Here is a 14,220-nt window from a genome sequence, read left to right as displayed (position 1 = left end):
GGATGTCACGAACCATATTTTTCAATAATTATGTTATTAGGAAAATAATGTATACTTTTCATTTATAAGATAAAATTGTAATGGAAATGAAATTTTTATATGATGATAATGCAATCAGAATTCAAATGCAATGAAATGATTTACATTACTTTACTTATGTAAATGCAATTGAATGACTAGTGTTATTTTTACTATAAATTGGGATCGTCATCGCTGATGAGCTATTGAGTGCAAGTGGATGCAGGGACAGGTGAACGAAAATGAAGATGAGAACATGGTTCAGGTAGAGTTGTCTTAGCTCATGGACTTCGCTGGAATAGAGGAATCTCACACACCATTATAGTATATGTGTGCATTGGATGCATGATTTTGAGTTACGATTGAAATTTCGTGAGTGATGGCAAAATATTATGTTTTATTTATCTATGAGAGTGTAATTTGTTAATGATTTAAAAATAGATAGTGACCCTATGATTACACGTTCTCTGTGCAAGTGTATGTGTAAAGCGGAAAATCACGGTCAAACCCTAGTTGGTCTCCCCTCTTCTAACTCCGAGGAGAGAGAAGGGAGGTTCGCTAGGATTCGATGGGTTTTCACTTAGGGGAGAGACTTTACATTCAAAAGAGGGGTTGAAACTCATAAGATCCAATCCCACACAATGTAAGGTTGGATGCTAAATTAATTTCAAGGGTTTGGAAAGCAAAGCTACCCTCTTTTGTAAAGAATGTTGATTAAGGAAATTAAGCTAAGGATGCATAGAAAGTCATAAAGATTCGCTTATAAACTGAGTTTAGGTTATAGGATGAAGCTGCGGACCTGGAATTAGCAGTAGAATGTCGATACGGCGCTATCCTGCAAATTTGAGAAAAAGTTGTCGGGACGATGGCGCCCGGCGCCACGGTCCTCCGAAAAATCCGCGAAACGAAGGGGGATCTGTTCGTCTCTGCACAAGGATTCCAGATCTTCAATCTCAGCCGCGTACCTGCAACCTACACACAGAAAAGTGAAGACGATTGGGGGGTTAGGGATTAGGGGTTTGCCTTTAGGTCAAACCCCGGTTTTGGAATTAACCAAGAAATGAGCAAGTGCTGTAAATGTAAATGACTGTAATGTAAAACAAGTACTAATACCTTGTTCTAAGGATGTTTGTATCCTTATGTGCAAAGGTTTAGATGTTGTATGTTGTAGTATGTAGCATGTAATAAGTGATCTCCTCTTCAATGGTTGAATCCTTGACTGGAATGCAACACTTAGCCTTGAATGGAGACTTGAAATGATCAATTGCTTGAATGAATGCTTGAATGCTTGAATGCTTGAGTATAGTTTCCACGCCTTTTCCATCATATCGAATGAAAGAGGAAAATGTAGTTTATATACTTGTCAATTAGGGCTGATAGACTGATTTTCCCGACCTTAGGCCGACCAGGGAAGTATATTTCCAAATTGCAATAAAAAAGACCCGATATCACTTAGGAAACCGGGCCCAAAATAGGACCCAGGGACCAGGGCACTGGGCGCTCTGGTCCCACCTCCGGGACAGCGGGGTGCAAGGAGGTTCAGGCCAATGGTGCTTGAAAAATGTAGTTTTCAGTGTCGTGAGCAAGTTTTGGGGTCTCCATTCAGGTTGCGTGTTGCGTCGCCATCGTGAAGACCGAAATGCAGTCGAAATTGCAAGTGTCGCAATTTTAGGATGCTACATTTAGCCCCCACTTTAGCAGGAGTATGTATGCTCATACTTCTGGTAAAGTACAAGGAAACAACGTTGAAATACTTTCACCACGTCAAGGAGGCAAGATACACCAAGCCCCCAGTGGACTAAGGATCTTACGACTTCGATTGACAAAGTAAAAGGGAAGATCACGAGGGAGAACCATGACTGTCAGTAGTAAGGTTCCCTCACTATGAGTCATGCAAAAGAAATACCAAAAATCTTCAAGACAAAGTTAAGTTTGCCAAGAAATTTTCAAGTATCTTTGAAAGGATAGACAGGGTGTATGCCCCCCTACGTTAAAGCGATCGCACACGCCTCAACGGGGGTGATTGTTTTAACGTAGTGATACACATAAGAAATGAGAAAGGAAAAGGAGCACGTTATCGCAAAGATTTAGCCCCCAAGTGTGAGATAAACCCAAGGATAATAGACACAAAACACAAAGCACAAGGTGACTTCACTTTCCTCGGGGTCAGTATGCTGTATGATAAGTCATGTATATGTATCATATGTATGTATGCATAATTGTTCTTCATTCCCCAATCAAGGAAGGTCACCTAGAAGAAGGGAACACATGTGTCTTTTGAGTCAACATGAGAGAGACCGAGAGATCTCAATGCTTTGCATCGTCCTCAAGTAGACAAAACTAAGGACAACAAATAGAAGAATGAGAATAACATATAGAAGAAGTAACAAAAGGGAGGAGGAGAGAATCTGCCATGCTAATGTAACTAGTCTAGCACGTCATCTACCCCCCGATCTTGCTGATCAATGTTTCGGGAAGGCAGGGAACACGCTAGAGGAGGAACATCCAACACAGCAGATGGAGCTATCACAAGATCCAAACAAGGGCTATGTTCATGTTCCAAGCCACATTGTTCTTGTCTAGGAGCTAGGATAAGTGCTTTAGAAAATTCATTAGATAAATGGTTATCAACATCAACAAGTTCATATTCGCTATCAGAAGCAAGAGGAGTAACATTTTCATCATGCATAACATTTTCATCTATATCATCATCAAGATTTATAAAAATAGGATCTTTAACTCGCACAGGATCAAGACCATCATGCATCTTATGTTTAGGAGATTTAGGCTCAATATCCGACTGAGGAGAAAATGGAATAATACTTGTTGAAGGTGTTTTTGGAGATTGTGAAGTTTGAGAAGCAGCTGCTTGAGCCCTAAGACGACGCTTTCGTCGGCGTTCCCGTGCAGAACGATTACGTCTAGTCTTAGTAGGAAGTGTAGAAGATAGAGGAGGAGGAATGTTCTCATCCTTATCACTTGGATGTTTAGGTTGTGGTCTCTTAGGCTGGATAATAGGAGAAGAAGAAGGTCTCTTCTCTCTATAAAAGGCAGGAGGAGGAACTGCTCCATATAAAGGAAGAATTTTTGGTTTAGGAAGAAGACCAAGTCCATCATGACGAGGAGGTATAGGTCTACTTTTAGAAGATTTATTAGGCATAGACATAGTCACATCCATGGGGACGGGTTGGGAATCTTCTTGAGGAAAGACATTAGTTTTGTCTTTCAAAGGAAGAACTTCCTTCTCAAGAATGATAGGAATGTCAAGTTTAGGTGTTCTAGGTTCACTTAGAGATAGGATCATATCTGTTTTCCACTTTTGATAAGATTTACAAAGATGATCACTTCGCGGAGGAAGAGATTGGAATTGTTTGGGCCAAAAGTAATCAATAGGAACACTAGGGGTTCTTTCGGCTGGTTTAAAGAGACTATGATTGACAGTAACAACTTCACCATTATGGGGAAATTTCAAACACTTATGAATAGGAGAAGCAATAGCTTTCATGGAAGATAGCCAAGGATAGCCAAGCTTCACACGAAATTGTTCGGAAGATGGAATAATAGCAAAGTTCACATCAAGAGATTTATTATGAACCTCAATAGGCAATGTAATAGAACCAATTGCAGGAGAAGAAAATGCATCAAATAGTTTCACAATCACATCTGTTTTGTCATAGATCACTTGATTCAATTGCAAAGTAAAAAGAAATTCTTCAGTAATAACATTAACCATGCACGAAGGATCAATAAGCACTCCACGGCAAGGTGTATTTTTGACTTTTGCAACTACGTATAAAGGACCATCAGGTGCTCTAATGGTTTCACTAGAATCAAATGTGATGGAAGGTTCTTTAGGGATTTCTTGCTGCTCTACAAAGTTAATCATATTCGGAGTCATAGACACAAGACCATCAGATGAGAAAGAGGAATCATTAGCCTCAATCGCATTAGAGGTATGAGAGGTATGAGAAGGTAATGGATCAGTAAAAATCTGAAGATTTTGGTTAGGAGGAGCTACAGATGTGTTGCCTTTATCATTCACTCCAGAAACAGAAATAGTATTATTATCAATCAAATCTTGAATTTTACCCTTTAAAGAAAAACATTTTTCAGTATCATGACCAGGCTGACGATGAAAGTGACAAAAAGCTTTATGATCAAAATAAGGTGAAGTAATCTTTGCAGGATCAATTTGTCTTATAGGAGGAAGAGTAATCACATTTTGTCCCAATAACTTATTCATAATATCATGCAATGATTCATTCAAAGGAGTATACTTTCTTTCTTTCCTGAAAAATTTAGAAATAGGAGGCACACCTGATGCTGCATTCACATTGTTGTTGATGATGTTTTCATTGAATTTGATGGAATCTCTGTTCGGTTTAAACTTCCCAAATGGTTGTTGACTGCTATCACCCTTATCACTCGGAGCCATAGGATGTGATTGTTCCATTTGACTCACAGTCAGTTGATAATTGTGAAGAGTGGCACACAACTATTGGAAAGAAGTAAACTCAGAAAACAGAAGTTTGTCTCAAATATCTTTTTGCAAATTAGAAATAAAGATTCTTTGAATATCATTATCAGGCACTGGAAAAGAAATTTGAGCATACAAATGCTTATATCTACCAATGAAATCAGTCACTTTTTCTTTAACACCTTGTTTACAATGCATTAAATCAATCAAAGTAACTTTAGGACTTATATTGTTTTGAAATTGTTGAATGAAAGCATTTGCAAGTTGTTCGAAAGAAGTAATAGAATAAGAAGGCAACGAGCAATACCATTGTAGGGCTTTGTCTCTTAATGTTCTGGTGAATAGTTTTGCAAGTAACCTTTGGTCATAAGCAAAATCAGTACAAATTGTTTGAAAAGTCTTAACATGTGTTAGAGGATCTCCTTTACCATTATAAAGCTCCAAATGCGGGATTTCAACATGTTTAGGAGGAATAGCTCGAACAATATCAAGAGAAAGTGGGCTCGCAACATCAAATGTGGGCACACTAAACTTAGATTGATTCATAGAGGCAATTTGTTGCTGTAAAGAAGAGACAGTTTGTGCAAGATTATTAATGGTAGCTTCAGTCGAAGAGTTCATATTAGGTGTGTTAGATTGAGATGGAGGTGTGATGTTATTGAAAGAAGGTAAAGAGTAAGGTGGTGGGACCCTATGATAGTCAACCATAGGGGATGATTGGATAGGAGGAACACTACAAGGAGGAATGGAATGGTTAAATGAATTGTCCCCTTGCGTCATGTTCATTTGTGAAGATGTAATAGGAACACTTATTGAAGGAATGAATGAAGAAGTCGGATTGAATGAAGGAATAGGGTTAATTGAAGAAGGAGGATTGCCCCCATGACTAGTGATCACAGGAGGAATGTCTTGTATAGAAGTAGCCATGATGTTTGATGTAAAGGTAGGTATGTTAGCAATAGGAGTGGTCAAAGGAATAGAATGATTGACTTGTGTAGGAGGCTGTGTATAACCTAAAGATTCAGCACAACTCTTCATAGGCATCACATTCGAATTCACAATGTGTGAAATACCACGCAAAACATCAATTCCATTCTTATCACTTTGAAGCATGCGTTTTAGACCCTCAATTAAAGGAAGAGCTTGACTATCGGGATACTCATGAGACATCCATTGGTGAAAATCGTCAAATTGGTTATCCAATTTGGAAAGTTGTTCAATAGAAACTTCATGGGGAGCTTCTTCATCATTCGGAGGATTAGAGGAATTACCCATGTCCTTGTTAAAAAGACTACTCAAATTAGGTTCCATCTCCTCAGTAGTTAAACCTCGGAAGGACTTAATTCTACGGCTTCGTCTAACGGGAATAGTGTAAGTAGGGCTTTTTGTTGTAAAACTCATGCACTAGAGAGAGAGAGAAGATTTTGATTTTAGAGGTAGCAATTTTCAGTAAAAACAGCCAATCTTCCAGATTTAAGCTGTTAAATGCAATCACAACAGTCTCCCGAAATTTCGGAAAAAATGTCCGGGACCGTGGCGCTCGGAGTGCAACACGGTCCTTGCAACTTTTTTCGAAATTTGCAGGGATGAAAGGTATGATGATTTTAGAGCTAATCTGAAAAAATTGAGGGATTTTATGATCTGTAGATAGGCCAAATTAAAGTTGCAATCTCAAAATTGAACCCTATCAAGATTGTCGAAAAATGCAAAATTTGAATTTTGAAAAAGAGAGGGAAACTGAAATTTTGAATTTTATGATTTTAGAGGGAATGTCAAAAGCAGTGCAAGTTTTGAAATTTAAAAATTGATTCAATTTCACGCAAAATTCAATTTTGAAAGCGGAAATCAAAGTTGTTGTAATTAAGCACTTAATTTCAAAAGTCACAAAAATGCAAGAATTTGAATAAAGCACTGAAATTTTGAATGAATGCAAACACAATTTTCAGATTTAGGACAGTAAGAACACAATTTTGACACAAAATTTCAATTTCAACAATTTTTGAATGATTAGGAGCCTTAAACCAAGCAATCACAAGACCAACTTTGACTGTAATTTTGAAAGTGTTATAATTGACAAAATCAGCCAAAATTCTGGATTTTAGCAGGAAAATACAGCAAGATCTCGCTCCCGAAATTTTGGAAAAAATGTCGGTGACGATGGCGCTCGGAGTGCAACACGGTCCTTGCAACTTTTTTCCAAATTTTCAGGGATGAAAGATATTGTGATTTTATTGCAGAATCCAAAGTTACAGCTGATTTGGAGATGTTTTGATCGGTCAAATGGTCAAACAAAGGTTGAATTAAGAAGGTTTCAAAAATTAGGGTTTTGACATTTAACCACTTAATTTTCAAAATTAAAGTACAGATATGAATTGATAATTTATAATAGAAAAGCAGATCTGAAGCAAGCATTAATAATTAAACATTTCGCAAGTTCAGTGTTCAAAAAAAAGAAAATTTAGGGTTTTTATGCAATCACCTCTAAAATTTTGCAAAAGATCAAACATGGAAATGTAATCAAGGAATCAATTTTCAGATCTAATCATGAATAATCAGAAAGGATGTTCATGTCGGGTTCACCAAAATGTAAAGCAGAAAATCGCGGTCGAACCCTAGTTGGTCTCCCCTCTTCTAACTCCGAGGAGAGAGAAGGGAGGTTCGCTAGGATTCGATGGGTTTTCACTTAGGGGAGAGACTTTACATTCAAAAGAGGGGTTGAAACTCATAAGATCCAATCCCACACAATGTAAGGTTGGATGCTAAATGAATTTCAAGGGTTTGGAAAGCAAAGCTACCCTCTTTTGTAAAGAATGTTGATTAAGGAAATTAAGCTAAGGATGCATAGAAAGTCATAAAGATTCGCTTATAAACTGAGTTTAGGTTATAGGATGAAGCTGCGGACCTGGAATTAGCAGTAGAATGTCGATACGGCGTTGTCCTGCAAATTTGAGAAAAAGTTGTCGGGACGATGGCGCCTGGCGCCACGGTCCTCCGAAAAATCCGCGAAACGAAGGGGGATCTGTTCGTCTCTGCACAAGGATTTCAGATCTTCAATCTCAGCCGCGTACCTGCAACCTACACACAGAAAAGCGAAGACGATTGGGGGGTTAGGGATTAGGGGTTTGCCTTTAGGTCAAACCCCAGTTTTGGAATTAACCAAGAAATGAGCAAGTGTTGTAAATGTAAATGACTGTAATGTAAAACAAGTACTAATACCTTGTTCTAAGGATGTTTGTATCCTTATGTGCAAAGGTTTAGATGTTGTATGTTGTAGTATGTAGCATGTAATAAGTGATCTCCTCTTCAATGGTTGAATCCTTGACTTGAATGCAACACTTAGCCTTGAATGGAGACTTGAAATGATCAATTGCTTGAATGAATGCTTGAATGCTTGAATGCTTGAGTATAGTTTCCACGCCTTTTCCATCATATCGAATGAAAGAGGAAAATGTAGTTTATATACTTGTCAATTAGGGCTGATAGACTGATTTTCCTGACCTTAGGCCGACCAGGGAAGTATATTTCCAAATTGCAATAAAAAAGACCCGATATCACTTAGGAAACCGGGCCCAAAATAGGACCCAGGGACCAGGGCGCTGGGCGCCATGGTCCTGAGGGACCAGGGCGCTGGGCGCTCTGGTCCCACCTCCGGGATAGCGGGGTGCAAGGAGGTTCAGGCCAATGGTGCTTGAAAAATGCAGTTTTCAGTGTCGTGAGCAAGTTTTGGGGTCTCCATTCAGGTTGCGTGTTGCGTCGCCATCGTGAAGACCGAAATGCAGTCGAAATTGCAAGTGTCGCAATTTTAGGACGCTACAGTATGTGATTTGGTGAAACTATATATAATGTTTGGTTTTCATGTTATAGTTTATATATATATATAAAATAACTGTGAATCTATCATATACATATATATATACGTAGGTAATTGTATATATATATAAATAATTATATTGGTTGCTCATAATGTGATTAATTTCTTATTGAAATCATGTATATGTATACATATACATAATAATTGAATATTATGTTTATATATACATATACATAATCATGATGTATGTATTTACATTTTCATAACCTCTATGTTCATACCTTCATATATGTAATCAATGTTTATATATATATATATAATGTGGCGAATCTTTTTTATTAAACATGAGTTAAGTAACTATCATTGCATGTTATATGGAAATCGATAAAGAGAAGTCAATTTAGAATTAACTTCATGCCACTATGAATTGGAAATTATTAGCTAAGGATTCAGTATTAATTAAGACTCATGGGAGACTATGAGTTGAGGAGAGTAGATACTAATCAACTTGGCAAAGAGACTTAGAAAGCGTCTGCATAGATTTAGTGATATTAACACTGATTTTGCCGCAGAACAAGCACTTAAGTGTTTGTATTGAACTTTAACACTCTGCATGTTATACACTGATGCGTTTGAAGACTTGCGTGGAGATCACTGTTGCAATCAACCCTACATGGCCAAGTGAACTAATAGATGTGGCATGGGAAACAATTAAAGCAGTGAATGTAAGCCCAAAACGTAGGAGAAAATGTAGCATGAGTTTAGGATAAATAGTAGCATAAGCATGCAGTATAGAGGACATAGAAAAGATAGCCGAGAAATATACAGAGGATAGGAATGATAGAATAGAGATAGTGATATTAAAACACAACAGTAAGGGAATTAGATAACGAAAAGGAAGAAAAGAGTTGGAATTCTAGAAGTGTTGCAGACAGATTTAGAAGAAGAATTGGTGTTGTTCATCATAGATTTGGCATCCAATTACAGAGGTAGGCTCTTATTTGAGCAATAGTTTGTTATATATTTAGATAATAGATATGGAATTCTCTTGAGATTTGTTTGCTTAGTTCAATATTGAAGAGAATTAGCTAAACTTAGGTTTAGATACTTGCATTAGAAGTCACGATGGTTTTGTTTTAAATTTTCATTTGAAAAGCCATATAGGTATATATGCATTGTGTACTATTATCTTATTTAATACTATTTGAAGGAAATTATGGAATTTGGCAAGTTAAGTATGAAAATCATAGAAAACACAAGTTAGAATCGAATAAAATATGTTATTTAAATTAATGTGTACTCATTCTATTCGATTATTTGTAAAGATACATACACGTGCTACACCTTCTTAATTTAATACTTGTTTTTTATTTACTTTTCAAAATAGTAGTGAAAGATTGTCTCTTTTCAGATATATTCATTTATCCATGAAAGATTGTTGTTCTTGTCAGATATAATTGATTGTAACAAGAAATTGATGTTTTCTATTTCCATTCATTGAGATATTGTCTTCTATATATATATTTATTCTAGATTTATATGAACAAAGCTAGATAGGCTCGTGTTGTGGAAAGTTACCTTCCAGGATGGGTGCCGAATGTGGGTTATAGAGAGAGAGTTTTCTTTTTCCAAATTAAATTTCATTGCTATGCATGGCATTATACTCGGCCAAGTAATCAAATAACCATTGAAATAGATGAATTCGTTTATTTATCCACTCTACCATATCCCAGATTGAACTTGCTTGTTTCTTTAATGAATTGGAAAATTGAAAATGCATGTATCATTTTAGACACGCACCAGATTCCATCTTGTCTATCGAATTCTATTTGCTAAGCAATTCGTGCAGGGTCGAGTATTCTTGATTGACCAAGAATTCCGAGGAAGTGTAAACTTCAAGGTTGGGCCAAAAAAGCACCTAAATCTTGTTCTCATCTTTATTATAAAGAATATATTGAAGATAGCTTGGATTGCAGATCAAAGGACGCATCTCTTTCTTTCTTTAATGTTTTGTTATTTAAACTTAAGGCATTAGAAAAGCCTAAGTATTGTATGAAGATAAGATTAAGACACTTCTACAGTTTTCCTATTAAATGAAAATTCTTTATCTATTTATAGAAAGGCCATGTTTATTATGATATCATTGGAATCATCTACAAGAGCTTAGGATGGAAAAGTGTTTGAAATAGACTTATTAGAAGAATTATGAGTTTATTTAAGATTAAAGAGTATTTTGTTTCATTATTGAATATAGAATAATTTATGTCTTTACAAAGAAAATATTAAATTGAAGCATTAAAACCTTCTTTTTGTCGATTCAATAGGCTTCTATTTCTCTTCTTCATCATTGTGTTGGCGTGGTGCTCAATGTCGCATTGGGATTCCTGCATAAAGATTGCACAATAATTCTAAAGATATTGGTTAGGAAAATTGAGGAGAAATGGGCTGAATTTATAGATTTTGGAGGATGAGAATGGATGGTTGAGATTCATTCTGGAATATAACTAATCAATGACTGAGATTGCTTGAGACAAAGCTGATTGGGAGTTTAATTCATTTGATTGATGAGTCAACTAGGTTGATTGATTAGTGGACTAAGTTGATTAGTTAGTGAAATGAGTTGATTGATTTGTTAACTAAATTGATTGCCCTGTTCCAAAAAGGTGATTGAGAGTTGAAAAAGGTGATTGAGGAGTTAACTAAGTTATATGGGGAGATGATTGAATAAATTGCTTAGTTGAGTGAATCGATTGCCCAGTCAGACTAAAAGTCAGTGGGAGTTAGAATTTCAACATGTGTTGTAGGATTTTGACATGAAATTGCATTTGATTTGCATTTACTTTAAATCTAGATTTTTGAAAAGTGAAATACACATGTAATTAATTGAAATTTGATGAAATTAGCATTCAGGACAATTTGAAATTTGAATTTGAAAAAGAATGAGTTAGTTAACTAAATAATTTAATGAAATAATTTAACCATTTAGAAATTGAATTTAATTAAATAATAAAGATTATTTAATTGAAGGAATTAAATGAAAATTCATTAAATAATAAATATTTAATTAATGTAAGAAAGGGGATTAATTTATTAGGTGATTAGAGGAGGAATAGAATAATTAGAAAATATGAAATGATGATTAAAATTTAGAAGAGTTTAATTAGTTTAATTAAATAATTAATAAATTATTTAATTAATAAGACGAATAATTAGTGCATGATTGATAAGACATATTTAGGTGTCTACATTTGCCCCTCTTTGAGACAATGTCAAAACGACGTTGTTTCAAATAAAATGAAAAAATTGTGCCCCAGTATGCCCCTACAATGGAGGTAAAATGCCCCCTCGAGAGTTTGTTTGTTCATTAAAGGTATTAATGATCTCTCAAAATAAGAAGAATGTTATATGAGAAATGGAAGAATGGTTAGTTGATGGGTTTGATTGGATAGATGAGATGATTGGAGCGATTTTTAAATTGACTAAATGATAAGATTGATAGGATTTATGAGATTGATTGTAATGCCCCACCAGGAACCCCAAAGGAAAACCCACAACAAGGGTGAAACATTTTTTATTTTTTTAAGTATAAACATAATAGGTGCATTAAACATAACATGCACGATAACACAAGCGGAAGACTTACACCAGAATTCCTTAAGGGTTACAAATGAAGAATTAAAATCAAAAGATAAATTCCACAATTAAGGTTAATCCAATAATCCATCATTAACTCTATGATCACAAGAAGCCATATGCAATAACATATTACACCATTAAAAGATTTAAAGGATACCATATAATTTCTCTTCAATAAGCATTTACACATATCATAAAGAAAGCTAATAAATAACATCCCAAACATAGGTTACATTGCTCTTCCAATACATGGCTTCTCAATATACATATAAAGTTACAACTTAACCAAATACAAGGTTACATAAGATCATGATACAATTGACCACATAGGTCTCCAAATAACAATAATCTCCAAACATGAGATTAAGCATGAGCCACGAACCACAGAAACACCTGTGAAACCAATCCTTGCATGAAGGTACGAACAAGAACATCCGATGGGAAGTGGCACTACCACCGACCATGTAATTCCCAAAATGGAATCACCCCACTGTGCTAGGAGATAGCAGAGGACCCTCAAGTAAGCAAAAGCATGACATGGTCGACAGAACAATATGACTCCACAATATCTAGGTGACTCAACATCACAAATACACAGGTGAACCTAAAGAGAGAGTGTCATCGCATAGCTTAAGATGGTTACCATGGTCAGCCTCCATAGGTCTCGGCCCCCATCCTGGGTTACCCTGGTAACCTTTCCCAAACCTTCGGCTCCAACTAAGTCTCATGCGGACCCTTCCAGCCTTTCGTGAAGACAAGGTGGTCGGTTTGCCATTCCAGGCCTTCTCACTACATTATGAGCCCTATACAAGCACTCACCTATGTGCGAGGTACAATATCTTATTTCATGTTATGAACTACCTACCTAATAAATTAATTAGATTATCACTTTATTATTTGACTTACGATGGGTTATCCTGCCAGCCACTTTGGGCGCGACCCCCACTCGAAAGCCACTCTCTCAAAGGACACTAAGCAAACATGGTCACTCCACGAGGACCCTATGGCAAAACAGACAGCCATAACACCACTATCCAAAACAACTGGTCAAAACAAGGACATACTGACTCTTGGTTAACCATAAGGCAAGACACTACATGGTTAAGACAACGAAGTCATCATATATCACTTGGTCAAAGGTACCAAATATGCCACCACCGGACGACTGAACCACAGACCAGAAATAACACAATATAACTCTTGCAAGGAAAGCTAATTTCACTAAGTCCGCACTCAGACAATCTTGAGAAAATCAACGTCATAAGCACTTGCAATTTCATTGATTGAAAATTAAATAAAACACTCTTTACGACATTCACATCTTTTCAATTTCCAAATCAATATTCCATCAAGAATGAAATCCACATTAAATATTCAACTGAATAAAACATGAATTCCTAACAGGCATTTAATTCATTTCCATATTACATCCAAAATTTACCAATTTGAATTACTAATTCATGCCTTGATTTCCATAGATAAATTTATTAAACCACATAATAAAAATCATTTGGAAATTATTATCTTTATTTAACATTTAAAAGACAACTTTAAAAATATTCCATTTTATACAAATAAAATTCATAACACAAAACAAGTTGCATCATGAAGGTACAAGGTCAAGCGGGGGCCAAGGCCTACTTGCGGTAGTGCTATTGTCGAGGTAGAAGACACTACCTATCGGTAGTACTGCTACCGTCGGTAGCAAGCCTACCGACCGATAGTGCTACTATTGCTGGTAGCAGGCGCTATCGACCGATAGCACTGCTACCAACTAGTAGTATTGCTACTGTTTGGTAGAAGTCCTACCGATCGATAGTGCTACTACTGTGTAGCAGTCCTACCGACCGATAGTGCTGCTACTGTGTAGCAGTCCTACCGACCGATAGTGCTGCTACTGTGTAGCAGTACTATCGACCAGTAGTACTGCTACCTGCGGGTAGCAAACACTACTGACGTACGTGGTGGGATAGCTCACCACAGGTAAGGTAAAGTCAATTTTTAATAAAAAATCAACCTTCCTTAGCAAAGAAAAATGATTAAGCATGAAAATGATTCATTCCCGGATCATTTCACGGGCACACACACACACAGTGCCAAAATCCAAATAACAAAGGGATATTTACCAATAAGGTAAATGGTGAAATAAAATCACCCAAGTACCTAATAAATATCGATTTAGGCAACAATAGAAAAATTCAATAGGTAGGAGAAGGGTTAACATAAATTTCCTTACTTCCGTACACAGGAAAAATTCCTTGCATCTAGCAAAAGGCAA

Source organism: Cryptomeria japonica, chromosome 5 (assembly GCF_030272615.1).
Source record: "Cryptomeria japonica chromosome 5, Sugi_1.0, whole genome shotgun sequence".
Lineage (NCBI taxonomy): Eukaryota > Viridiplantae > Streptophyta > Pinopsida > Cupressales > Cupressaceae > Cryptomeria > Cryptomeria japonica.
The sequence above is the reverse complement of the archived record's forward strand: the minus strand, read 5'-3'. Positions refer to the sequence as shown.